The 19471-nt window shown below is 32.7% G+C and overlaps 1 long non-coding RNA gene across 1 annotated transcript in view; it reads right to left on the minus strand.

The window, feature by feature from the left end:
- Nucleotides 1-3704, minus strand: part of LOC135271622 (uncharacterized) — a 151668-nt gene extending 147964 nt beyond the window's left edge. Inside the window, exon 1 of the long non-coding RNA XR_010339747.1 lies at nt 3643-3704. This is a non-coding gene — a long non-coding RNA (uncharacterized LOC135271622). The remainder of the gene's footprint in view (nt 1-3642) is intronic.
- Between the last annotated feature and the right edge of the window lie 15767 nt (nt 3705-19471).

Raw genomic sequence — 19471 nt, forward strand, 5'->3', positions numbered from 1 at the left:
GATAGCCAAATCAAGAACGAACTGCCATTCACAATTGCTACAAAGAGAATAAAATACCTAGGAATACAACTAACAAGGAACGTAAAGGACCTCTTCAAGGAGAACTACAAACCACTGCTCAACAAAATAAGAGAGGACACAAACAGATGGAGAAACATTCCATGTTCATGGTTAGGAAGAATTAATATCGTGAAAATGGCCATACTGCCCAAAGTAATTTACAGATTCAACGCTATCCCCATCAAGCTACCAATGACCTTCTTCACAGAACTGGAAAAAACCACCTTAAACTTCATATGGAACCAAAAGAGAGCCCGCATAGCCAAGTCAATTCTAAGCAAAAAGAACAAAGCAGGAGGCATCACACTACCGGACTTCAAACTCTACTACAAGGCTACGGTAATCAAAACAGCATGGTACTGGTACCAAAACAGAGATATAGACCAATGGAACAGAACAGAGGCGTCGGAGGCGACACAACATATCTACAACCACCCGATCTTTGACAAACCTGATAAAAACAAGCAATGGGGAAAGGATTCCCTGTTCAATAAGTGGTGTTGGGAAAACTGGCTAACCATATGCAGAAAGCAGAAATTCGACCCCTTCCTGACACCTTACACTAAAATTGACTCCAGCTGGATTAAAGACTTAAACATAAGGCCTAACACCATAAAAACACTAGAAGGAAACCTAGGCAAAACCATTCAGGACATAGGCGTAGGCAAGGACTTTATGACCAAAACACCAAAAGCATTGGCAACAAAAGCCAAAATAGACAAATGGGACCTAATCAAACTCCACAGCTTCTGCACGGCAAAAGAAACAGTCAATAGAGTGAATCGGCAACCAACAGAATGGGAAAAAATTTTTGCAGCCTACCCATCTGACAAAGGGCTGATATCCAGAATTTACAATGAGCTAAAAAAGATTTACAAGAAAAAAACAAACAAGCCCATTCAAAAATGGGCGAAGGATATGAACAGATACTTTACAAAAGAAGACATACAAGAGGCCAACAAACATATGAAAAAATGCTCATCATCACTGGTCATTAGAGAAATGCAAATCAAAACTACATTGAGATACCATCTCACGCCAGTTAGAATGGCGATCATTAAAAAATCTGGAGAAAATAGATGCTGGAGAGGATGTGGAGAAATAGGAACACTTTTACACTGTTGGTGGGAGTGTAAATTAGTTCAACCACTGTGGAAAACAGTGTGGCGATTCCTCAAGGACCTAGAAATAGAAATTCCATTTGACCCAGCAATCCCATTACTGGGCATATATCCAAAGGATTATAAATCGTTCTACTATAAGGACACATGCACACGAATGTTCATTGCAGCACAGTTTACAATAGCAAAGACCTGGAACCAACCCAAATGCCCATCGATGATAGACTGGACAGGAAAAATGTGGCACATATACACCATGGAATATTATGCAGCCATTAAAAAGGAGGAGTTCACATCCTTTGTAGGGACATGGATGAACCTGGAAACCATCATTCTCAGCAAACTGACACAAGAACACAAAACCAAACACCACATGTTCTCACTCATAGGAGGGTGTTGAACAAGGAGAACACATGGACACAGGGAGGGGAGCACTATATACGGGGGTCTGTTGCAGGGGAGTGGGGGGGACAGCGGGGGGGGAGTCGGGGAGGGATAGCATGGGGAGAAATGCCAGATATGGGTGAGGGGGAGGGAGGCAGCAAATCACACTGCCATGAATGCACCTATGCAACAACTTTGCATGTTTTTCACATGTACCCCGAAACCTAAAATGCAATAAAAAAAAAAAAAAAAAAAAAAAAGAAGTAAGACTCAAACACACACATTAGCCTCGGCCTACCCAGGGTTGGGATCATCAATATCACTGCCTTCCACCTGCATATCCTGCCCACTGGAAGGTCTTCATGGGCAATAACAGGCACAGAACTGTCATCTCCAATGATAACAATGCCTTCTTCCAGAATACCTCCTACAAGACCTGCCTGAGGCTGTTTCATAGTTACTTTTTAAATAAGTACAAGGAGTACACTCTAAAGTACTGATACAAAATATAGTGAAGTAAATACAGAAACCAGTAACATACTCATTTATTATCAGTCAAGTACAGAATTGTATGTGCTATACTTTCAGCACAGTAGGTTTGTTTATATCAGCATCACCATAAACATGTCAGTAACATGTTACTATGACAGAACAACTATAACATCATCGAGTGATACGAATTTTCAGCTCCATTTTAATCTTATAGAATCCACTTCATACATGTAGTCCACTGTTGAGTTGACTAAAACGTCATTATGTTGGTTAAAATTGTATTTTATATAATTCAACCTCACAATCAATCATTTGGTTATTAACTTTTCTCTTGTGTTGGAAGTTCGTATTTAGAAACCATTATCTAGGCACTATTCATGTTTGTTGCTGTTTGAGTATCATTACTTCTAAACCCTTGCAGCAAAGGAAGAGGTTATATGTATGCATACTGGCCCTCACATAAACACATATCCTTACAGAGTTATATGTCTCTGTAACCACATATACTTATTCATATTCATATCCAACTCTAACTCAGTGCCACCGAGTTCGTTCCATTGTTCCTTCCTTATTTGAAGCTCCATTTTTCTGACAATAAACCTCACAAATCAACATGCTTTTAAGACGCTTTAATAAATTTATAAATAACTTCTCCTAACGGGACAGTCTTTGAAACAATCTTTCTTATATAAAATTGAGGAAAGCACTTTGAGAATAGTATGGTAGATATATCACATGTCATGTTTTGTCACTCAAAATATTATAAATAATCTCTCTTATAATCATGTACTCCCCAGTGAATACTAAATTTTTAAGACATTAACTTGAAGAATGTCTGGACTTCAAAGTAAAGCTTGAAAATCAGAATAAAGTCAAGGTTAATATTTTTTTTCAGAAGGCAACATGTATATTTATTTAACAAAACATACTGGATCATTGGTGTTATACTTTGTAGCCCTAATGAAATGACTGGTATAAGACACAGTCTCCTGGTGAAATGAACTTTAAAACTTCATGAAATACATGAGACAATTGTTTAAAAAGATTGGCAGTAGCCAAAAAAAATAAATAAATATGATGTTCAATAGAGGAGAGATACACAAGGTGAATGCATGTTTGCCCTAGCTTTCTGCCCATCAGGCTGGATAGGAAGGTAGAGTCCAAGTAGAGCTGAGTTTAACTGAACAGGCAGAGACTATAGTTCAGGATCACTGAAGTTCCTGGATCTTGGGGACAGATAACTAGAGAGGTGAATTCTCTAAGAGGAATGGTAGAAATCTGTGTTTAAGCTTCCTGTGGTTTGTGATTAAGAGGTAGGTTTTGTATGTACCAGGAAAGATTCAGATTAGCAGAAAGAAGATACTATGCAACTGACAGATAACAGAAATACCAGGATTCATGTAGTAATGGGGACCTTGGAGTTCCATGCTAGTAAAAAGGGAAGAGAACTTGCTTAACATCTCAGGCATTCAGGTGTGACAAGCAAAAGGCAAATTAAGTAAAGGCAACAATCTAAGTTCTATGTTACAACCTATTTATAAGACAAAATTGAAAGTGATCAATCTTAACAAAAATAAAAACATACCTGAATAGATGAAGAAGATTCATCAATAATATTACCACCTGTCATAACAATACACAATACCTAAAAAAAAAAAAAAAAACACAAAATTCAGGCTCTTTAGACTATAGTATCCACAATGTCAAATATTAAATTAACAAAATAAAAAGTGTAAAAAGTAGGAAAATGTAACTACTGTTCCATTCCTACTAACAATAAAAATATTAAAAATAAAGCACCATCAAAATAGGCTCCAAGATAACCCAGATATTGGAATCATTAGAAAACAACTTAAAATCAGGTGTTAGGTAGATTGTGATAACTTAATGATGCATATTAAAATGGATAGTGCAAACATACAATTAGTAAAACAGAAAAAATTAAAATAGAATGTAAAAAAAATTAAAAATAATTTGATCAAACAAAAACAATGGCTAACCGGAATTTAAAAATTGAAGTAAACTACTTTGCACTAATATAAATGAATGACTGAAAGTGTTATTAAATTGAATAATTAAAAAAATAATATCCAAGATATTTTATAGTTATAATTTTGTATTAGAAATTTCAAATATTTAAATAGTTACATAAATGTTTTCACCTCATTATTTTCATATTCAGGCAGAATCTTAATGTTTTTAATAAACTGCCCAAATCATTCAAAAAATATATTATACTTTAAGAATTATTTAGTTTTAATCAAGAAAATTTCCAAGTATGTCTATGGGAGTCAAACTTTAAAGTTTTTAATAATAGAGGTAGTATGTTTTCAGTACTTAATTTTGTGTTGGTTACTTTTATAACCCACAAATAGAAAAGAATTGTAAAATATGCCACAGGATTTGTTTATTTAAACTTTAGAAGATTAATTGCAGGTTTCAGTTATATTGTGAAAATCTCTCCATCAAATTTATACTATTACTACTTAAATGTCAGTTGTAGTATGGAGAAGGATACATATCCCTTATAAAAAATTATTACCATCATTTGTAGTAAATATTTTTAACTTCTCTCCTATCCTAAATATTGGATAATAAAGCTATTTCTATGCATGTTCACTAAAAGCAGACTAGATTTTTCATCATTTGAAACAAGTGTGATTTATTTTTCAAGTTAAAAAGATATGCATTTCATAAATACAAACAACATGCATTTCATAAAATACTAATAAAAAGAACCTACATTAAAATAAAAAATAATATAGTTCCTATTGCTAAAGTGATATACAGTAAACTCAATTATAGCTAGTAGGCACAACTGGTAAGAAATTTCACAAACATGGCTGTAGAGAAGATCAGGCCAAGAAAACCAAGGAGAAAACAAAATTAAAACATTTAGTTTTGTATATTGTCTTTTTCCAATAAGGAATTGCCTCCACTTACATTTGTTCATTTGTTCATTTCTTGAGCCCCTATTAGCCCTCAGACACTTTTGGAAGGAGTCAATGGTCAGCATATCTTTGCCATATTTGACCTTGGTCAACTTTCATTTTATTTCTGTAAGCCAAATCCATGTTCTGTTTGACATCTGTCTTTGGCATATGATAAATCATAGGTCTTCCTGAATTATTTTCCTTCATCAAAATTTATTTTCTTTTTAAGGTTTGATTTCTTGTTTATTTGTGTGTGTGTGCATGTATGTGATGTGTATGTATGTGCTGCCAACTTGCTAAGAGAGAAATCAATTCAACATACATAATTAACTGGAAATATTTTTAATATTATGTATAAGACATTAACATAAAGTGTTTTTTAGGAATAATTGGACTAAGAATATCTTCTCTGAAATATATCTAAAATAATTTTTATACTGATTATCACAAAAATGAAGTAAAAAAACAAAATAGGAGATAATATTAAGCAACTCTTTCTGTGTAAAGGGAGGGGGTTCCTGCTTGATGATCTTATTTCATTAACCCAAAGACCCAGAGAAATTTTGGGTCTCCATCCCACAATATGTGGATGTCATCCCACAAGCAACCACTTTCACTAGCATAAAGGATTGGACTTGTCTGACAGCAGAGGTAGGGTGCTGCTGTACTCATTCACTCAGGTAAAATCACTATTGCAGGGCTCTCCAGTTCCTTTAACGTTTTAATTCCTTCCATGCAAGATACAAGACCAATGCCAGGAGAAAGATAAGCAAATATTAAAAACTTATATTTACCAGCTATTACTTTGAAAGATCATTTTCTAGCATTATTAAACAAAATCATCCAAAACACTAGACCTGATCCTCTGATTGATATTTTAAAATAAAGAAATCAATCACCATCAGAAATTTTAGCTTTTTAAATTGGTTCTATTTTTTGGCCTGTCCAATTAAAGGATGAGAGGCTACTAACTTCATTTTTAATAGGGTCAGATTAATTAGCAAATACCATATTTATAGATTTGGGCTACATTTAGCCTTACAAAATATAAAGCAAATTATTATAATGTGTAATTTCAGAATTTATTTTTTATAATTTTTATAGAAAAATAAAATTTATAAATTATATTTCAAAATATTATAAAAGATTGTCTCCATATATTCCACTGATTTATTCTTGTACCCCAACTTTTTTGTTGAGGCATTAGTAAGTGTGAATACTATAATCTAATGTAGCTTGCAGACTAATCGGAGAATTTTAAATTATTAAACTAAATACAGGAAATTAATATGGATGTATATATTAACATATATAATACATAATAGACTAAATTGGTGTTGAGGTGAATAAGTGGAGAATAAATCATGGAATCATGGAGAATGGACAGTTTATCTCTCAGTTCAGAAAGAAAGGTCATACATTTTCTGGAAGTAGGAACAGTATACTCATTCCTTCATGTGATATTTCTTAGCTTATGTTTTAATTTTCTACAGCAGTTAAAACAAAAATCTGTACATTGTCTCTATTAAATGTTTAGTTTGTCTAGCTCTGCTTTATCTTAATCATCATGCCTTACCTTCATATGCTGCAATGACATACTACTAGTGACACAGAATTTTAATATAGTATAGAAAGATTAATATTGCATTTCATCTGACACTTTTTATTGCAGTTGAAATATTTTGGGTATTTTAAAAGTTATTTATTTTATGATACAGAAGGTTTGGAGAAAAAGTTTTCAGGAAAATCAATCATAAATATTCAGACATTTGGCTTATTATTTTTCTGAGTAAAAACTACAATTAATCTTTCCCTCTTTTGGCTTCACCTGATCCTATTTTACAGTCATTTCAGCAGAGTTTATGCAAGCTTCAAAGATTATAGCTGTTGTTTAGTGACTGTTATTTATAGTTTGGGGTATGTCATTTGCACATACACTTTATGTGTTTAATATTGCTGAAATCAAAAGTACATAAACATGAGTTATCTTTATAAAGTGTTCTGTGTGCTTGATTCCTTATGGCAACTTAAAACAGTGATGCTTTATGCCACATCAAGCTGCCAATGTTTGTTAACTCTCAATTATTTTATTGAAGTAAGCAGATTTCTAACAACCATCTGTTAAGAGTGTACTTATTTCTGTTAATAAATCCATTTGAAAGTGAAATAGTCATTAAAGCAAGGAAGTAAGCACAGCCTCTCTGGGAAGTTGGAGCTATATATATTTGTGACAAATCCTGTGAAATGTTAGTTATAGGGACATAAAATGAGTGCAAAATTTCTGCTAAAACAAAAAAAGTTGCCTTTGTATTGTGCTTATATCATCTTTAAAGCAAACCAATTACAAATATATCTTTAGAATTAAAACTTTACATAACTTGCATTAATAAGTATAATGAAGCATTAACAACATTTTGACACTTCATTACACGGTATATTTATCGTTTGCACTCCTTATTTTAGCACTGCACTTTCTTTCTCGAATATCCCCAAACAATAAGAAAATATGATATATTGCATATCTACATAAAATAGGGATACACAATATACATTATAGATATACAATATACATCAAACATTATAATACACATTACATATAGATAAAAATATAGATATACTATATAAATTAATGCCTGAGTATACTCACTCTGAAACATGTGGCATAGAGTTGCTTGTTGGTAATCAACTTGTTCACAAGTTAATATTTGTAATTCTAAGTGTTGGTATGTTCAGTGTTTTTGATATTTAAAATTATTATTTATTTTGTTTTAATGAATTCTTTATCTAAGTCTTGGCTTTCCAAAGTGCACGCAAATGAAGCTCTTATTGCACCTGGATTTCATTTATTTTGTTGGTGACTGCCTATCTCCAAAGTGACCCCCTTCTGAGTTTGTCAAAGTACATTTTGTATAACATCTATAGTCTGTGTTTAAAGTTAGATCTTTTCAATCATACCCTCTAGATTTGATGAAAAATCTATCTAGGCATTTTTATCTCATACATTAACAAACAGAAACAATTAGTTGCAAGTTTCTTTTCATAAACAGTTTAGGACACCTAGAATGATATAATACATTTCTGTTCAGGGAAACATATAGTTGATGAAATAAAAATGGCTTTTTTATGGTTAAGAAAAACTTAACAGGTTGGTCACATATCCAAATTAACACACGTTGCCTAATTCCCCTGACATAGATGTTTCCTTAATTTAATCAAATTTCTACTAGGATCAGATCAGGAGGATGGGAGCCCCACCCCTTGGTTCTTTTTATAAGATAAGGCTGGCCATAAGCCTCCATGAACTACTATTACACCTTTCATTAAAAGATAAGTACTTGTACTGAGAAGGGTCAAAAGGAGTATCAGCAAAAATACGTTGATTGTTCTATAATTCCATCTTCAAGAAACACAAGAGTTCACAAAACATAATCCAGGAGTCTCACTATTGGGAATATATCCAAAGAAAATAAAATCAATACGTCAAAGAAATATCTACACTTGCCTTTTCACTGCAGCATTATTCGACACTCTGCTGTTCAATGCAGCATTATTCACAACAGCCATGATAGAAAACAAAGTGCCCAACAACAGAAGAATTAATAAATGAAATGTAGTCTATATACAAAATGGAATACTATTGACCTTTACAAAGAAAAAAAATCTGTCTTTTCCGACAACATGAATGAGCCCAGAAAATATTTATGTTAAAGGAAATACACCAGGGACAGAAAGAAAAATTCTGCATGATCTCACCTACATGTGGAATGTAAAAAGTTGAATATCATAGAAACAGAGAGTAAAATGGTCGTTAACCCAATGCTGGGGGTTGAGGGACTGGGTAGACGTTGGTCAAACGACAAAATTTCAGTTAGTGAAGAAAAATTTAAAATATTGATTGCACATCATGGTGACTACAGTTAATAACAATATATTATATATTTGAAAATTGCTAAAAGAGTAGATTTTAAGTATTTTTCCTGTAGAAAGTAAGTATGTGAAATACTATGTTAAGTAGTTTGATTTAGCCATTACACAATGTATACACATACCAAAACATTATATTATCTATGCCATAAATATACACAACGTTCATTTTCATTTATCAATAAAAAAAAAAAAAAAAACACTGGGACTCAGGGTACCAATCAAGAAAGAAGATTATAGCAGAGCTTAATCTCTGCTTTCATTTGGGATGTGGAGCTCTGCAGTTTAAGAACGAGTCACAGTGGGACAGCTGGATGATAATACAAAGATATATCACATTAAAATTTCTCTCAACACAAAGTAGATAAGAGCTGTTTTTGGAAAGGTTTTAATGGAAAACTATCAAAAATATAAACAGATTTGTTTTTTAATGTACATGCCTTAATCCTTCACCACATGGTGAGAGAAAGGGAGGTTTCAGAATTTTCCTTTCTGCAAGTATTAGCTCCTCTGATACTCCAGTAGAAAGTGGTAAGTTCATTTAGTGCCCGCAGATATATTAGAATATCGATGTTACCCAAATTGTATATATCATATGCAAAGTGTGTATGTATCCTTTTGACCACCTACACTCTAGTTTTTAATGGGCTATAATTAACTTTATTTTCTAGCTTAGTGAATAACAAAAATATTTTAAGATTGTATCAGAGTAAATGGACAAAATGTAGCTGTTACATAGATATTCCACTTCAAGAAATGTGCACATCAGAGAGTGTAGCCATAGAAAGAATATCAGGTCTAGCTCTGAGATACAGCAATGATTCAGTCTGAAAACAAAGAATATTTACAATGCATTGAGTAGTATCAGTGAAAATATAATAGGTTGGGGCATAGATAGTATTATTCTTTATAGTCAGCTTTTATAGGGAAAAATTAAAAATCACCAACAAAACAAGAAAATTTATAAGAAATCTTTAAATATTCCTTCAGCACAAAATGGCCAATTAAATAGAGAAATAATGAGTAGTATATGTTGTTTTGTCTGCCTGTAAATCCTTCCTTTGGTAAAATATATGATTCCTCAGTGCATTTGTTATTAGTAGGGCTGTTCATCACAGAACCCACCACCACTGGCCATTATAATAAATGGTATAAATTAAAAATCCTCCTTATTACTTAAATTGATAGTTGAAAGTTGAATGGTTCAAGTCATGCATCTAATGATGAGGTATTGGTTGATTATAAGTTAGTTTGATGGTAATATTGATCCTGTAATACCTAGCTGAAAATAGCAAATTCTTTTTGACCCACAATTAAAGAGCTGTACTTTCACCTATGGTATGTTGGGCCTCAGATTATTTTTGGCTGATACAAAATTGAAAGGAATTAATAGAAATATCAGAATGTCAGAATTGGTTAGGTAGTTCCTGTTCTTGTACATTATAGGATGTTTAAAAGCCATAAATGATGAACACAGAATTTATTACCGTAACTCAAGTGTAATTCAAGATGAGTAACTGTTAATCGTATGTCTTGCTGAATTACAAAATCTATTTTTTTATTGTAAATTACCTTGACTTATGACTGTGGATAAAACTATGAAAGATACTATTGTGATATGAGAAAACCCAGAAACTTACAGAGATTTTGATTTTTTAAGCCCTTAAAAAGACATGCTTATTTTTATTTTCCACATGATAGACCTAACTACTTACACTGAATATATCAGTTAGCTGTGAATGTGGGGTTTGAGGTAGGGTGTGGCATTTCCAGCTATTTCTGTTATATTGGTTCAGGACAAACTCTAAGATGAGAGCTAAGATATGTGGATTTTGGGAAAAAAAAAAAAAAAAAAAAAAAAAAAAACACTAAAGCCTTGTACTAAACAAAATGTAAACTTGAAAAGCAGAGCTTAGTTTTCTGCACCAGGATTTGAAAAGTGCTTATATATGTCTAGGATCTAAAAGGATTGATAGCTTTGGAGGTTTTAAGTGAGTATATTACAAATGATATTGCGGTCTGATAAACAGTAGCCTAGAATTCTGTTTGGGGGCAATATGGACTTTGTATATGTCAACAGACTCTCCCACTGAATACAACTGTAGAATCTGGACAGAATACATGCAGCAACCATATGAGGACTAAGGAAAGTACACAGCAGTGGGTGGTTCCGCAATTAACATGAAAATCCAACATACTACCAAATTGGCAGTGCGTTTACCATGTTTTCCCTCCAGTATCTCTCACCCTGAATGTAGCACATTCAGCAACCTAGAAATGTGCACAGCAGCACACAAAGTTTTTTACCTCTATTTCTGACTTAATGAGAGAAAAAAAAATAAATCCTAGTATTTGGTGTGCAGAAATTCAATTATTTTTCTTTACTCCCATTTCTCCCTTCTCTCCTACCCATCTCCCCAGCGATCTCACAGAGGTAGTAGCAGCCATATAAAAGGCCAATAGGAATCAACTCTGAGAGAGGAAAAATTTTCTCTCAGAGATGTGATTCCATGAATGTGGGAGTAACACTTGTTGCTTTGTTTCCTTTTTCTTTTCCCTCCAATTTCTGGATATGAATGTTCCATCAAACATGAAAGGGCATGGAAGAGTGAATAAACTAAAAACTCAAGTTTATACTCAGGTGGCCAGAAAGGGGGTCTACAGGAGACGACAAAATCTGGGAAAGATGATGGAAGAACTCCTGAAAGCAATCCTATAAAATTATTTTTACAAACCTCAAAGTTTTACCCTGAGCTGCATGTATATATATTGGATCTTAACAGGGACCAAAGACTTTGAGAACTGTATTGATTAATAGGTCACAATCTATCAGGTGACACAGAAAGATAATAGAAAGAAAGAGCACTACAATGTTTTTGAAAACTGAACTGGTACTGGAACCACAGGACATAGAAGGCAGGTTGTATATTGAAACCCAAAATTAAACAGATCAATACTCTGCAAAATAAAATTACTAACATTATGTATAGACTTTAAACTGTACCCAATTTTATAATGTTATAAACAAAATGTTGAGAATACACAAATTTGCTCATTATATGAAGAACCAGGAAAATATCAACTCACATAGGAAAAAAATAGCCAATAAACACGAAATGACACAGATGCTATAAATATCTAATATCTAATATTTTAAACCATTTTTTAAAAAAGACTTAAATCGGCAAAACAAATTTTCTTGACTCAAATGTTACAATAGAAAATATAAAGAAGAATCGGATGTTCAAAGGATCCAAAATTTTAGTTAGACAGGAAGAGTAATTTCAAGAAATCTGTTGCACAACATGGTGACTAGAGTTAACAAGGTATTGTATACTTGAAAATTGCTGAAAGAGTAGATTTTACATGTTCTCATGACAGAAAATAAGTATGTGAGGTAAGGTATACATTAAATAGTTTGATTTAGCTATTCCACAATGTATAGATATTTCAAACATTATGTTGAACACCATATATATGTGTGTGTGTGTATATACATATGTAGAAATATATTACATATATATGTATGTAGAATCTGGACAGAATACATGCAGCAACGATATGAGGACATACTATATTATATATATGATTATATATACAATTATATTTATTATATATAATACAGTATTATTTATAGTAATATATAATATATAATATGTATATATAATTAATGTTATATGTTAACATAAATTTATATATATTAAATATATTAATATCTAATATATATTATAAATACATGTATATATATTAATATAGCTATATATATTTCTACATACATATATGTATCTACATACATATATAGTTATATTAATATAGCTATACCTATTATTTATATAATATATAATATATATATTATATATGTATTATGTATAATACATATTATGTATTACATTACATATATAATATATAATATGTATATATTATAATATAATATATAAACATATGTTAATATAACATATAATATATTAATATAGCTATATATATTTATATTAATATATAATATGTAAGATGTATGTAATATGTATTATATATTATATATGTATATATATTATAATACATATGTATATACTGTATAGCTATATACACTTCTACATACATATGTATCTACATACATATATATAGCTATATTAATATAGACTTCTACATACATATGTATGTAGATATGTATGCTGCATATACACACACATGTTATATATTAATATAGCTATATATACTTCTACATACATATGTATGTAGATATGTATGTTGCATATACACACACATGTTATATATTAACATAGCTATATATACTTCTACATACATATGTATCTTTCTACATATGTATGTAGAAGTACATATAGCTATGTTAATATAACATGTGTGTGTATATGCAACATACATATGTATTTCTACATTTATATATGTGTGTGTATATACAACATATATATGTATTTCTACATTTATATATATACCTGTGTATATACAATATATATATGTGTATATATATATATAACATTATATATGTGTGTGTACATACAGCATATATATGTATTTCTACATCTATATGTACATATATGTGGTATATAGATGTACTTATATATGTAATAATACATATATATGTTGTATATAGATGTAAATATATATGTAGTAATACATATATATGTGTGTGTATACAGATGTACATATATATGTAGAAATACATATATGTTATACACACATATATAATGTTAAAATACTATATATGTGTGTATATATATAACATTATATATATGTTTGTGTATATACAACATATATATTTCTGCATATATGTGTATATATAACATATATGTGTATATACAACATATTTCTACGTATATATGTTGTATATATGTATTTCTACATATATATTTCTACATATATGTTTTATATACACACATATATGTTGTATATACACATACTTTATATATATGTGTGTATACAACATATATATGTAGAAATATGTATATATGTTTTATATACACACACATATATATAAAGTGTGTGTATATATATTTCTACACATATATGTAGAAATACATATATATGTTGCATATATACACACACATAAAGTTACATATATACACATATATGTTGTATACACACACACACATATATACACACACACACACACACACTGTGTGTGTATGTTTGTGTATAAACACCTAAAGTTTCCAGGTGACACCAAAGTGCAATAAAGCTAAGGATTCAGTGTTTAGTAGTTTATAACATGACTTTCACAGATATTCGATGTAAGAAGAAAGGGCCTAGCAATTTATAGAATCTTTCTTTTGTGTTTTATTCTAAAAAAGAAATTAAAGCTAAATTTTATCACATGTACTTTTTTTTAAAAACCTACAGGTGTTTAATTCAGTATAAAAATCTATAGGTTTTTAATTAAGATAATTCAGTATGAGAGATTTTATAAAAGAAAAAATCATGAATAAGAAATAGGCTTTGGTTCACTGAAAGACCTAATGTAACAGAATCTTGGATATTGGAAATATTAGCCTGGTGTGTTGGCAAATGTCTGTAGTTCTAGCTAGTGGGAGACTTAGGCAGGAGGATTCCTTGAGTCCAAGAATTGAAGGCAGTACTAGACCCTGTCTTAAAAGGAGGGGGAAAAAGAGCCAAATAAACTTTTCAACTGTAAAAGGAGGGAAATCTAAAAAGATAGGTGCCCATATAGATAAGTTACTGTTTGGTTGGTGAAATAATTGAGTTCTTACCTGATTGATTCATTTTGTATGAAATATAAGACAGAAATCAACTGGGAAGTTTAAGGATTTCAGAAAAGATTTGAAGTAGCTATGAAGAAAAAAGAAAAATTAGAGCTAATTAAGAAAATATGTAAGGATTACGGAGTTTGTTTAAAAAGGCCCAAAAGATGTTCTCAATCAGGAAAAAGACTTTTGCAGTAAGAAGATAATTTCTCTTAAAGAAATATTCAGCTTTACTTTTATAATAGTAATTATTGACAAAGAAAATCACAATGTATCAATATATAAAACCAATAGAATATTTCAGCATATAATAATCACATATTAAGATATTTGATGTCATAATATGATATTAGAAAATAGTCCCAATACTTTCTATATGGTATGATTCCAATTAAAAATGAAAAAAAAAATGCATGGAGGAAAAACTACATGAATACATATCATATACTTGACAGTATTTTTCACCATTAGGATGTAAACTTCAATAAAGGCAGAGATTTATTTTTTCCACAAAAACACACCCAGTATTTAATACAGAACTAGACATATGCTACAAATGAATATTAGTCAAATGACATGAATTCATTCTAAATTCATGGTACATATTTAGTGTATATAATTCCAATGAGTTTAAAGATAGTATACACTTGTGAAACCACCACCATCATCAAGGCCATAAACATATCACCTCCAAAAGTTTCTTCTCAGCCTCTTCATTATTAATATCGTTATTATTGTATGCGTGTGTGTCTGTGTTTGTGTGTGTGTTAAGAATACTGTATTAGTCAGGGTTCTGATAAAGGGACAGAAGTAATAGGATATATGCATCTATGAAGAGGAGTTTATTAAGGAAAATTGACTCACAGGATCACAAGGTAAAATCCCACAATAGACCATCTGCAAGCTGAGGAATAAGAAAGCTAGTCTGAGTCTCAAAACCTTAAAATTAGGGAAGCAGACGGTGTAGCCTTCAGTCTGTAGCTAAAGGCTCAAGAGTCTCTGGCAAATCACTGGTGTAAACCCAATAGCCCAAAAGCTGAAGAACTTGGAGTCTGATGTTCGAGGGCAGGAAGCATTCAGCATGGGAGAAAGATGAAGACCGGAAGACTTAGTCAAGTCAGTTCCTTCTACCTTCTTCTGCCTGCTTTATTCTAGCTGCACTGAGAGCTGATTAAATGGTGCCCAATCAGATTAAGAGTAGGTCTGCCTCTCCCAGTCCACTGACTCAGTGTTAATCTCCTTTGGCAACACCCTCATAGACAGCACTAGGAACAATACTTCGCATCCTTCAATCCAATCAAGTTGACACTCAATATTAACCATCACAAGTCCATGCCTTGTCCCCATGCATATCTCCTAAAATAATACATAGTCTTCAAATAAAGATAATAATGTCAGAATTACACCTAACATAATACGGCTATCCTTCGTGCAACCAGAAGCACACTAATCCTTAACCTAAATGCTATTACATGAACTTAACACTGACATGCTGATAAGAATTCAGTAAATTTCATGTCACATGATAAAGAAAAATGAAGATTACTTTCTTAGTACAAGTGTATACATGCATAAATATGTTAACAAAATAAAGAGAAAATATGAGAATTACTTTCCCCCTTTCTGTAACTGGTCCCATGGTCGTAGCTGATATTGATGTCTACCTCTTTCTATTACCCATTCTGCATCCCCTTTCCCTTCTGCCAGCAACTCAGTGGGTCATGTATTTTTTTTTTTTTTTTTTTTTTTACCTGGTGGAGTGACTCAAATGTTCATTCCTGAAGGTCTGGGCCATTTGTAGTCCTGCCTGTATTAGGTTGTTGTAGCTTCTCATTGATCTTAATCACCAGGGAGGGTAATACTAAGATTCCCCCTAAGGGATCTCCTGTATTCCATGTATATTCTTCCTTACCACCATTGTGGAGTAGACCGATTTCATCTTTATAGTCTGGGTCAATCACCCCAGCCAGTTTTAACTCCCTTGTTAGCCTGTTGACTTAGAAGTAGGAACAGCCCAGCCAGGTGCTGTGGCTCACACCTATAATCCCAGCACTTTGGGAGGCCGAGACGGGTGGATCACAAGGTCAAGAGATCGAAACCATCCTGGTCAACATGGTGAAACCCCATCTCTACTAAAAATACAAAAATTAGCTGGGCATGGTGACGCACGCCTGTAGTCCCAGCTACTCGGGAGGCTGAGGCAGGAGAATTGCTTGAACCCAGGAGACAGAGGTTGCGATGAGCCAAGATCGCACCATTGCACTCCAGCCTGGGTAACAAGAGCAAAACTCCATCTCAAAAAAAAAAAAAAAAAAAAAGTAGGAACAGCCCAAAGTGGCCAGGTGGCAATCTTAACTTCCAGTTTAATTGAATCATTGTTCTGTCTCCTGGTGGCAGCATTCCTCTATCTGGAACTTAAGACCAGGAACTAAAAACTCCTCTCTCTAGAACTAGGCCAGCAGAACATAATGTTGCAGAAACAGGAAGCAAAAATTTTGCTAGTAGGTCACTAAGGGTGATGGTGAGTGGTGTCACTTCCACTACTACCCCCGATTCCTGGACCTGTGAATTCTGGCTATGGGACAAACAGTACTACATATTGGATGCTGATTCAGAGTATACACAACCTTCGGGATAACATTGCCACAGCTCTGCATTCCACTGTTCTGTTAATAGACCTGTTTCAGGACAATGGGGGAAAAACACTTACCATAAGATCTACCCTATTAGCAGAATTTAAGTATACAGCAGGTCCTGGAATAACATTGTTTTGTTCAATGTCATGTCAATATAAGGTTGATTAAAAAAAAGATTTCTGGCTGGGGCCACTGTGTAGAGTTTGCACTTTCTCCCCCTTTCTGTGTGGGTTTTCTCCAGATGTTCCAGTGACCTCCTACATCCCAAAGATGTACACATGAGGTGAACTGTCATGTCTACATTGTGCCTTCATGAGCATGTGTGTGTGCACGTGCATGTGTGTGCATGCGCACTCTGTGATGAGGTGACATCCTGTCCAGGGCTGGTTCCACCAGGAGCCCTCAGCTGCTGGAATGGGCTGTGGCCACCCAATACCCGTAAGTGGAATAAGCAGGTTGGAAAATCAATGAATGAATGCATACAAATACATGACAATAAACAATGCAGTATAAAAGTACTTAGTGAGCCTACTATATTTCTGATTAACTTTGTAGTAATAAGTGGCGCGCCTTACAATTTTAGCTTTGTCAACATTTATCCCTTTATTTAATCCACCACCACTGCAACTGCCATTTCTCACTGATTCACCAAAAAGTTTGTATATAATTACATTTTGTTTTTATTACTCTTCCTTAAATAAATGTATCACTCACATTTATTTCAATGTTTAATATTAGAAGTATTTTGAGTCTTTATTTAGAAGATTGATGATGTTTTTGTGACCACAAATATGTGATAGCAACTTAACTCTTGTTTATATCAGTTAGCCTATGGAAAATTAGTTTTCCTTTATGTTGTTTTGCTTAAAGTTGCAGTTTTTAAGAACCCATTGACATCATTAAGTGAGGACTTACTATACAATACAGTATTGATAGCTCTAGGTATTATGCTAACTGAAACTTTGTAACTTTTGATCATCTCTCCCTTTCTCCCTCCTTCCAGCCCCTGCCAAGCAGCAATCTGCTCCTTGTTTCTCTGCATCTATTTCAGATTTCACATATAAGCAAGATCATACAGTATTTCTCTTTCTGTGTTTGGCTTATTTCACTATTGAAATATCCTCATGATTAAATAAATAAATGTATCTGTGTACAAGGAAATCATATGTATGTACTTTTCATTTGTTCTTATATGTTTTAATAACTATGTCCAATGTACTTTTTTTCTATTATAATAAAAAATATTGGTGAGTAGCAAGAAGTGCAGAGTTGAAATTTTTATTTCTTGATTGTTGGAGGGAACAAATGCCAAGGCTCCCAAGACATGACACTTAAAAATGTAACATAGTTTGGGAGATAAATATTAAAAAGTTTTGATATAAACATATGGATTGGTATGAGCTACACATTAACGCTGAGAAAATGATAGTTAATGTGTTAGCAAAGCAAACGTCATTTGCAGGTATTGTTTTAGTCACAGCATTAGAAAAGAACTTAGACTAGGGAAAACATTAGTGAAATACAAAAACCATAAAGCCCTCCTCTGTTTATGATGCTTACACGAAGGAACTTTGTTTCTGAACAATTTATTCAAATTTATAAATGTGATAAAGTTATTAAATAAATTTTAGTATTTGCTATATGTTGTGTTTTTTTTGAAATGGAATCTGGCTCTGTCCCCAGGCTAGTGTGCAGTGGTACAATCTCGACTCAATGCAACCTCTGCCTCCCAGGCACAAACGATTCTCCTGCCTCAGCCTCCTGAGTAGCTGGGACTACAGGCACGTGTCACCACACCCAGCTAATTTTTGTATTTTTAGTAGAGACAGGGTTTCGCCATGTTAGCCAGGATGGTCTTGATCTCTTGACCTTGTGATCTGCCTGCCTTGGCCTCCCAAAGGGCTGGGATTACAGGCGTGAGCCACAGAGCCTGGCAGCTTCTATGTTTTATGTTCCAAGGTAAGACTACATTTAAGAATGTAGTAGTTTCACAACTCAAAATCTACATTTCCCATTGAAAATGCATTTGGGTGATTTTTGATAATGTTTTAATTTTCTTAATAAACTTATATCCTTGAAAGTGCATCATTTATTTCAGACTTTTTATGATATATCACCAATCTTATTTTAAAATATGCTTAAGGATTAAATAAAATGATTAGCTGATTAAATTGGCTTTCTTTTTCAAAATTGTGATGTATAGC

Source organism: Aotus nancymaae, unplaced genomic scaffold (assembly GCF_030222135.1).
Source record: "Aotus nancymaae isolate 86718 unplaced genomic scaffold, 86718_ANA_hifiasm-v0.15.2.pri h1tg000088l, whole genome shotgun sequence".
NCBI classification, from domain to species: domain Eukaryota; kingdom Metazoa; phylum Chordata; class Mammalia; order Primates; family Aotidae; genus Aotus; species Aotus nancymaae.